Raw genomic sequence first — 9,344 nt, 5'->3', positions numbered from 1 at the left:
CTCACATAATCATTATTGTTGACAAAATGAAAGAACGAAAGAATGATTTCAAATCTGTTTCTTGACATTACATTTCCAAATCCAGGCGTTTGTGTAAGCCAAAATGTTCCCCAGTAATCCTCGATTTCAGGTTTCTCAACAAGGCCCATGGAGAGATGCAAAGCGAAGAAAGCTTTCATTTCGGTGACTGATACATCATACCACTCAAGAAATCTTGAATGTGGCTTCAGAATCATAGGTGCCATACACTGATGTGCATATCTATTTGTTTCATCAGTAATGAAAGTCCAAAACTGATCGGTCAGAAAGAGTGACAGAATATCAAATGGATTAGCATCCGTCAGATCCATCTCTCCTGTGTAGCCAACTGGGTCTTCAAAAGGTTTGATCCATGCCTCAAATACCTCGACCTCTCTCAGCATGTCCCAGCTCTCATCCACCGGGCAAGTTTTACTGCAGCCACTGGTTCCACTGGTTCCTCGCCTCCGTCTGTCCTTTGCACCTGTCCGTTGTTTCGAAGTCCCTTCATCTCCACTTGGAAATCCATCGTCACTCTCGGGGAGATAATACCCTTCAGAGTCAGAATCTGCTGTAAATTGCATGCCACGTGTACTTCCTCCAGCCATTTTTTTCCTTACCGGATCTGCCCTGGATCATACCTGGCTAATAAAGGGAAGTTGCACCGAACCGACCAATGACTGAAGTGATTCATTTTCTACTATTATTTCATTAATTTCCTTGTACGGTAAAGTTGCATTTCTGAGACTTTGGGGCTTAAAGGGTTAGAAGCTACTCCAACCTGTTTCAGCTAGATATTCAGTGACCAATATTACCTCATAGATTTTGCCTGCTATACCTCTTCCAATCGTCCCTGGGTGGGCTCGAACGACCAACCTCCCGGTTAACAGCCGAGCGCGCTGGCCAATTGCGCCACAGAGACAAACAGCCCGCTCAATAAAATATTTGCGAGTCGACAAGCCGCAATATCTTTTTTTTTAAAGAGAGCCAGCAACATTCGAAAGTTCAGCCCCTGTCCAATCAACTGTGTTTAATGGAGAGCGAGGGCATCAATCTTTCTACCTTTGAGCTAAATCCCCTGTACCAATGTAGCTATAAAAAAACTGGAAGTCTTTCAATCAATCGACTCTCGCCAATTTATTGCGCACTCAATATCCTGCAGTTAATCTGGATATTGAGGAAAAATTGCAAGATAATGTTATTTGACATAATGCCGATGTATTTTCTTACTTTTTCAAGCACACTTGGCAATTGAACCTCGTTCAGCAGTGCCTTTCATCAGATAGTAAAGCGAGCAGATTTTCCATTGTAAAAAAAGGAGTATGTTCTCTCACCATTAGCGACTCTGGTGGGACTGGAACCCACAACCTTTGAATGCCCTTACAAATTATGCCTAGAAGTCCAATGCGCTATCCATTGCGCCACAGAGCCCATACATCCTTCCATGATGCTCATTTCCACAAACGCAAAACACGGTTTTCATCCAAAATGGGTCCACATCAGTCATTCCTTGCCAACAAACTGAGAATCAAAAAGTGAAAAGAGTGCAGTTAATCTGTGTGTGCAGGGATACTTTTCCATCTTATTCCAATTTGTAACAGCAGCGCATTTTCTGTCGTTGTAAATGATTTGCATGCTTGAATGGACAACTGAGTAGTAGTAGGTTTGAGATGGGCCGGTAATTATTTAGCACTGTGGCATCAAGACTGCTCTTCTTTAAGACAGGCTTAATGACTGCAGTTTTAAGGATTGTAATGGCAGAAAATGGGTCATGTCATGTCATTCTAATGTTGTTTTAGGCCATGACATGTCACGGAATTAATATCTTTGTTGTTCTCCTGTGTGCAGATGGGATAAGAATATGAGGTCCTGATTATACTGAATATCTACTGTCCGGCGCCTCTTAATCATCAATTAATGCGTCAGGACCGGATTCAGTGTGGAAATGGTCTTTGATTAAACCTCTGAAGAGAGAGCTGAACCGTCACGGACGTGATAGTCTGGTCTATCTCTTTTTGAGCTGATTTGGGTTGTGATTATGTTATGTTTGTTACCACCTATAAAAGGTGTACTTTGTAACTTGTAAAGTTAGGTAGGGACAGAACGAACTTGTCTTAGGGAAAGTGAGGGTGTTTATCCACTGTGCACGTGAATAAACTTCCACCTTTTGAGAGAGACCGAGAGACTCTGTTTCTGCTTCAAGTTATTGCCTGGTTACTCTTTACTTGATCATTGTTTACAGGAAACTGCCGTAACAATTTTGGCGTCACGAACAGGATTTTGTCCATCAGTGTTTTATAGCAGAGGACTGGGATAGTGTTCCAAACTCTAATGTGACATTTTCACGGTCTTCGGGCGCATGGCGGGTGTGTTTACAGTCGTCTCTGCATTCCTTTCGCTGTGTTTCCACTGATAAGAGATACGCTGCTCCGGGAGCGGATTGTTTTTTATCTCAGGCGGGGGCAGAGGCGATACCGGAACTAAGAGAGGTGGGGGTTGACCTGTGGGCTAAGAGTCCAACCGATGTCGGCCTGATTCGAGGTTGTCAGCCCGTGGTGATCACCCCGAAATCTGACGCTCGCCCCTGTAGACCACAATATCCTCTGCGCCCAGAGGCGGTTGAAGGTATTACTCCGGTGTTTGAAGCCCTGAGGGAGGCGGGAGTAATAGTTCCTTGTAAATCTGGGGGGGTACGGAGCCCCATATTTCCGGTTAAAAAACAAAGCGAACCTGGGGTACCAGAGAAATGGAGGTTTACAAACGATTTGAAAGCAGTGAACAAAGCTGTTCAACCTGTCGTTGCTGTGGTGCCAAACCCATACACTATCTTATCTCAGATTCCTCCAGAGGCAAGATATTTCACAGTTGTGGATCTAGCTAATGCTTTTTTCTCTGTTCCCGTTCACCAGGATTCGCAGTTTTGGTTTGCTTTCGAGTTTCAGAATCGACTCTGGACTCTGACACGGCTGTGTCAGGGGTTCGTGCATTCTCCAACATGGTACAATGCAGCGCTGCGAGATTCATTGGCTCCCTTGCGACTGGCACCGGGTAGCTGCCTGCTACAATATGTGGATGACATATTGTTGTGCTCGCAAACCGAGGACCAATGTAAACAAGATACGGTGACCTTACTCAAACATTTGCATGCAGAAGGCCACAAGGCCAGTCTCTCAAAATTGCAATATGTTAAAGAGGAAGTAATATTTCTGGGTCATGTGATATCTAAAAATGGCAAAAGCATTACGACGAAGCGCGTTTCAGCCATTCAGAATATTCCGAAACCAATAACTAAGAAACAATTGATGTCATTTCTAGGAATGTGTTCATATTGTCGACAGTTCATTCCAAATTATTCTGTAATGGAGTCTCCTTTAGGTGCACTAATCCATGGAAAAGGCCTTAGGACTAATGACAAACTGACATGGACAGAGGAAGCAGACAAAGCTTTCTGTGAGTTGAAAATGGCTTTACAGAAGCCTCCAACTCTGGGGTTACCTGACCCAACAAGACCTTTCACACAGACTGTTGACGAACGCAACGGCTGCATGACTTCTGTCCTCTTACAGGCGCACGGGGGCTCCCTGCGACCTGTGGCTTTTTTCTCTGCTAAGCTGGACCCCGTTGCAGCCGGCATGCCACGATGTCTACGCGCGGTGGCGGCTGCTGAAAAAGCAGTCTTGGCCTCGCGTGATCTGGTGGGCTATGCTGAGCTAACACTGCTTGTGCCACATGCTGTCTCTCTGATCCTGCTGGAACAGAAAACTTTGCATCTTTCTGCTTCCCGATGGCTCAGGTACAACACAGTTTTGCTTGAATTACCTAACGTCACAGTAAAACAATGCACACAGCTTAACCCTGCCACCCTCTTGCCCACCCCTGAAGAGGGCGAAGCTCACTGTTGCATTTCTACAATCGAACAGGTGTGCACCCCGAGACCGGATCTGAAAGAGGAGCCACTTGTTAACTCTGACTTGTTTTTTTATGTAGATGGATCAGCATCTCGAGACACCAACACGGGACAGAACCGTGTTGGCTTTGCAGTATGCTCTGAGTGGGATGTGGCGGCCTCAGGCCCACTGCCCTCTCATTTCTCTGCACAGACTGCAGAATTGGTGGCTCTGACAGTCGCATGCACATTGGCGAAGGGTCAGTCCGTCACAATTTTCACAGACTCTCGCTATGCGTTTGGTGTATGCCACGACTGGGCGGGGTTGTGGCGACACAGGAACTTTTTGAAATCGGATGGTAAGCCTATTCTGAACTGCACGCAAGTTGGGGAACTCCTGACGGCGATCTTGCTCCCATCTGATATTGCTATATGCAAATGTCAAGCTCATACTAACAGAACTGACCCAATTTCACAGGGAAACAGCAGAGCGGACAAGGCAGCCAAGGCCGCATCTTATCTCTGCAGACAAGAGCAAAATGAATGTTTTGTGTCTAATAACACTTCTCTTCCAGAGTCCTTATCAGCCATGCAGGAATTCTCCACGTCAGAGGAAATCTCTGTGTGGAAGAAGGCGGGGGCTGAGAAGTGTGATGGCATTTGGGTTGGGCCTAACAAAAAATCTGTTTACCTAAACATTTTTTCAGGCAGATGGCGCTGATCTCACATGGACGCGACGACTCAATGCTAGCTTACTGTATAGATTTGGAAGACCGGTTGTCCTCAATTTCTGCACAGGTGAAAGCCGCTCTCCCAAAGGCAGCAGAAGCTGTCCTCCACAACTTCAAACCAGGTGATTGGATCTTGATCCGAGAGCCGAGGAAGAAAAGGTGGTGTTCCAAAAGGTGGATTGGCCCGGTCCAGGTCCTCCTCATCACTCACACCGCAGTGAAAGTCGCAGAACGGGGCACCTGGGTTCACGCATCTCACTGCCGAGCCATCTTCAGCACACCTGCGGAGATCAACGACAACGCGGGTGTCGGTCCACTCGTGGGTCGGACACCAGGGGCAACCACTGAGGACGTCGTGGGACCTTTTTGCAACGATCTCAAGTTCGAGAAAGTCGGGGTCCGAGCAGGTCGTAAACCTCGAAAGGCACCAGAGCCCACTGATCGAGTGCTCCGAGCACGGGGCAAGTTGCCAAGACCCGGCGCGGTTTAAAGCTCCACGTTCTTCTGCATCGTCTGGTAATATCTACACAAATACTGTCTTCATCGTCTTCATGATTCCTGAGGCTCAGCCGGCTCCTCCTGGGGGGAGGAGTCCCCCGGAGCGTCAGAGCTCTAAATGGTATCTGACCGACAGAAAGGTCGAGCTCAACATCAGGTTGCTGAACTATAGAATAATGATTTATGCACTGGGTCTGTCAATAGTTCTGGCATTGGGAATAATATGGTTTATCACTCTGCCTAGCTGGATGTGGCCCCACAGAGAAAACAGGGTAGACCGTAACACTCGTACACTGCACTATGACGACACATCCAAGATCGAGTCTCTCACAGACACTTATAACCATTCCACCGTCTATACACTAAACTATTGGTATCGATATGCTAAATATGTAGCCGACAGTCACAAGCGGAGAGATTGTTATGTATGTACACACATGCCCATGGCAACCAACTCCCCACACGTGCTCCCTCTCCCTGTGCCTAATTTATCCAACATGTTACCTGGCACTCTAATTTCTAGAGATAATGTTAAACTTCTGAGTAGGATAATTTGGTCTGCGTGGAGAGCAGTGATTCCTCTTCTCCCACGCAAGATTAAGTTCCGACCTCAGATTCACATCAGAGCTCCTAAAAATGTAAAACTAGGGCCGCTTTTTGGACCAGTCCACATTCGACCTGGCTCTAAATTTACATGCTTTGCACAGACTATTGCATCCACCTTATCTATCGGTCCAGGATCTGAACTTAAACCACTCCATGTAGGGCAAATCCCTGATTTATATTGTTCCACAGTGTATGTCCCGTGCACTTATCTGGTGAACAACACCCACTTGAACACCCACCTGAATAATTCTCAGGCGGGCCCCAAAACCACATGTGCACCTTACTACACTGTTCCGGACATTTTAGGGACCGTTCCAAAAGAGGGGTACATGTTTCTTTGTGGATATTACATGTATGAATGTCTTCCGGCGGGATGGGTTGGCCGATGCGCAGCTGTGATTCCTTCAGATCATTCATACATAATATCCAGCATACCACATCACACACCCAGGACACAAAGGGATCTGGCATCTCATGACGCTGTTTGGGGGTCTGACGTGCCAGATGACCATAAAATTTGGACTACGGGGGAAAAGGTCCTATTTGCATTGTTCCCAAGTGTGGGAGTGGGTAAATTGATGTTGCGTATGGAGACTCTTAGCTATAGATTTACTGCTTTTATAAACACAACATTAGCTACTTTCGAGAAAGAGAGAGAGGAGATGCATGCACTTCGCGCAGTAGCACTTCAAAATCGTATTGTGCTGGATCAGATAACAGCCTCCAGTGGGGGGGTGTGCACTTTACTAAAAGGGAGCTGCTGTACCTACATTCCTGCTAATGATGAGGATGGGGGTGCGATCCAACAGGGACTCGCAAATTTGACCAGACTCCGTAATCTCATGGAATCTGAAACTGTCACTGCCACTCACCCTTTTTCTGTGTTAGGATGGGCTCTTACTTCCTGGCGTGACGTGCTCATAAATTTTGGCATTATTGTAGGGGTAATCTTGATTCTGTTTTCTTGTGTTCTCCCATGTTTGTTCAAAGCGATTGGTAAAATGGTTTCTGCTCAATATGTGTCTGTTCAGGTTCCAGGGCCAGATAGAGACGCGTCTAAGCAAGACACAGGCTACATTAGTGATTCAGATGATGATTCAATCATCAAGGGAATGAGACCTTAAGCCAGTAACGGCATAAACAAGAGCGGAGGCAAATAAAACTTTAATAGTGTTATTAATTTCTTTTAAACTGTTTTTGAAATCACTGATTCAAAGGGAAATTGTAATGACTTAAATTAAGACAAGAGATAGACTGAAATCTTTATTTTGATGAAATTAATCGAGCATTTTTTTTCTTCTTCCAGAAGTCAGCATCAGCCTGTCCGTCCTGAGCCCCATTCACAGTGGAATTCCTCCAGGTTTCTACTTTTATCCCAAAGTGGTTTTGTAGTTTTCTCCTACTCAGGTTTTCTACTTTTATCCCAAAGAGGTTTGGTAGTTTTTTCCTGGCCGGTGGAGGGGGTCTCGGGACGGGGGAGCTGGGGTTAACTTTATTAATATTTTTTATTAATTATTTTATCTATTTTTTATTATTATTATTATTATTATTATTATTTTATTTCTAATTTCAAGGGTTCAATTTTATTAATATATATATATTTTTTTGATAATTTATCTAATTATTGTTATTATTAATTTTTTTTTGTTGTGTTATTAATTATTAATTAATATTTTCTCTGATTGGTAATTGATTGATGATATGATATTAAACAGGGGTTTAAGATAATCAAAAGAGTGGTATTGTAATGGCAGAAAATGGGTCATGTCATGTCATTCTAATGTTGTTTTAGGCCATGACATGTCACGGAATTAATATCTTTGTTGTTCTCCTGTGTGCAGATGGGATAAGAATATGAGGTCCTGATTATACTGAATATCTACTGTCCGGCGCCTCTTAATCATCAATTAATGCGTCAGGACCGGATTCAGTGTGGAAATGGTCTTTGATTAAACCTCTGAAGAGAGAGCTGAACCGTCACGGACGTGATAGTCTGGTCTATCTCTTTTTGAGCTGATTTGGGTTGTGATTATGTTATGTTTGTTACCACCTATAAAAGGTGTACTTTGTAACTTGTAAAGTTAGGTAGGGACAGAACGAACTTGTCTTAGGGAAAGTGAGGGTGTTTATCCACTGTGCACGTGAATAAACTTCCACCTTTTGAGAGAGACCGAGAGACTCTGTTTCTGCTTCAAGTTATTGCCTGGTTACTCTTTACTTGATCATTGTTTACAGGAAACTGCCGTAACAGGATCTTGGGAAAATTCCAGATCCAAGCAACATGTTGACTTTTTGATTGATTGGAGCCAACAGACTGCTCACCATAGACTTTAAAAATCTAGTAGGCAATGCATAAAGGCAGCATGTAGTGGAACTCAGACTTGTGGTGATCTCTTGGAAAGTTTTGTCAGCCACAAATGCAAAATGGGTTAACTCCAGTTGTCTAGCTGGCTGCGTGCTTGTTATCTGCAAATAATGGTATTTTTAATGTTCTGAACTGAGTCTTGCAAAGAAGACTGCAAACTCATTGCACCTGGAGAAATACAGAAACCATCAAAGTAACATTTACCACACTGTAATTTGAAATATTAACCCGCTTTGTCATTAGCAGGCCCAGAGTGTGCCCTTTGCCCTTGGTGGGGCCACTCAGGTGCTGAGTAAGACCAAAGCTTCTGAGGACAGCGCCAAACTCTTTAGAAGAAGACGAGGTTGAGCGGGACGTGAAGGAAGGAAGGAACAGTCACTCACGTACGGGAAACTCCTACCAAGCAGTGGCCAGCCTATAGCACACTGGGATTCTGTGGTATTTGAACCAAATTTAGCAGTTCCTTTCATCAGTTAATAACACAAGCAGGCTTTCCTATTTACCAATGTAGATAACAGGGGTTACAACAGTGACTCTGGTGGGTCTCGAACTCACAGCCTTTGAATGCCTTTGCAACTTTTGTCTGATTCCCCTTTTTCACAAAAGCAAAACAGTCATCCAAAAACGGTCTACATCAATCAATCAATCCTTACCATCAAACTGAGAAACAAGGAGTGAAAAGAGTGCATTTACTCTGTTTATTCAGGGATACTTTTCAATCTCTAATTAAAAAATGTAAAAGAGCTCTTTCAGTGATAAGTTTTTCTGTACATGTAAACAACTGATTTGCTTGAAAGGCTATCATGAAGGCACTGTTGGGATTTGAACCCAGGATCTCCTGTTTACTAGACAGGCACTTTGACCATCTAAGCCACAGCGCCTCTTAAAAGCTACTCCAACCTGTTTCAGCTAGATATTCAGTGACCAATATTACCTCATAGATTTTGCCTGCTATACCTCTTCCAATCGTCCCTGGGTGGGCTCGAACCACCAACCTCCCGGTTAACAGCCGAGCGCGCTGGCCAATTGCGCCACAGAGACAAACAGCCCGCTCAATAAAATATTTGCGAGTCGACAAGCCGCAATATCTTTTTTTTTAAAGAGAGCCAGCAACATTCGAAAGTTCAGCCCCTGTCCAATCAACTGTGTTTAATGGAGAGCGAGGGCATCAATCTTTCTACCTTTGAGCTAAATCCCCTGTACCAATGTAGCTATAAAAAAACTGGAAGTCTTTCAATCA

General features: G+C 44.4%; 3 non-coding genes across 3 annotated transcripts; all 3 read right to left on the bottom strand.

The window, feature by feature from the left end:
• Nucleotides 1-1,358: 1,358 nt before the first annotated feature.
• trnar-ucu (transfer RNA arginine (anticodon UCU)) lies at nucleotides 1,359-1,449 on the bottom strand. Its single transcript is given in 2 exon segments — nucleotides 1,359-1,394; nucleotides 1,413-1,449. It is a non-coding gene; the product is annotated as a tRNA-Arg (tRNA).
• A 7,462-nt stretch (nucleotides 1,450-8,911) lies between these two features.
• Nucleotides 8,912-8,985, bottom strand: trnat-agu (transfer RNA threonine (anticodon AGU)). Its single transcript has one exon. It is a non-coding gene; the product is annotated as a tRNA-Thr (tRNA).
• Nucleotides 8,986-9,071: 86 nt separating this feature from the next.
• trnan-guu (transfer RNA asparagine (anticodon GUU)) lies at nucleotides 9,072-9,145 on the bottom strand. The gene has a single exon. It is a non-coding gene; the product is annotated as a tRNA-Asn (tRNA).
• Nucleotides 9,146-9,344: the final 199 nt, after the last annotated feature.

Source organism: Eucyclogobius newberryi, unplaced genomic scaffold, assembly GCF_026437365.1.
Source record: "Eucyclogobius newberryi isolate DKJ021-1_F unplaced genomic scaffold, fEucNew1.0.hap1 SCAF_29, whole genome shotgun sequence".
NCBI lineage: Eukaryota > Metazoa > Chordata > Actinopteri > Gobiiformes > Gobiidae > Eucyclogobius > Eucyclogobius newberryi.
The sequence above is the reverse complement of the archived record's forward strand: the minus strand, read 5'-3'. Positions and strand labels throughout refer to the sequence as shown.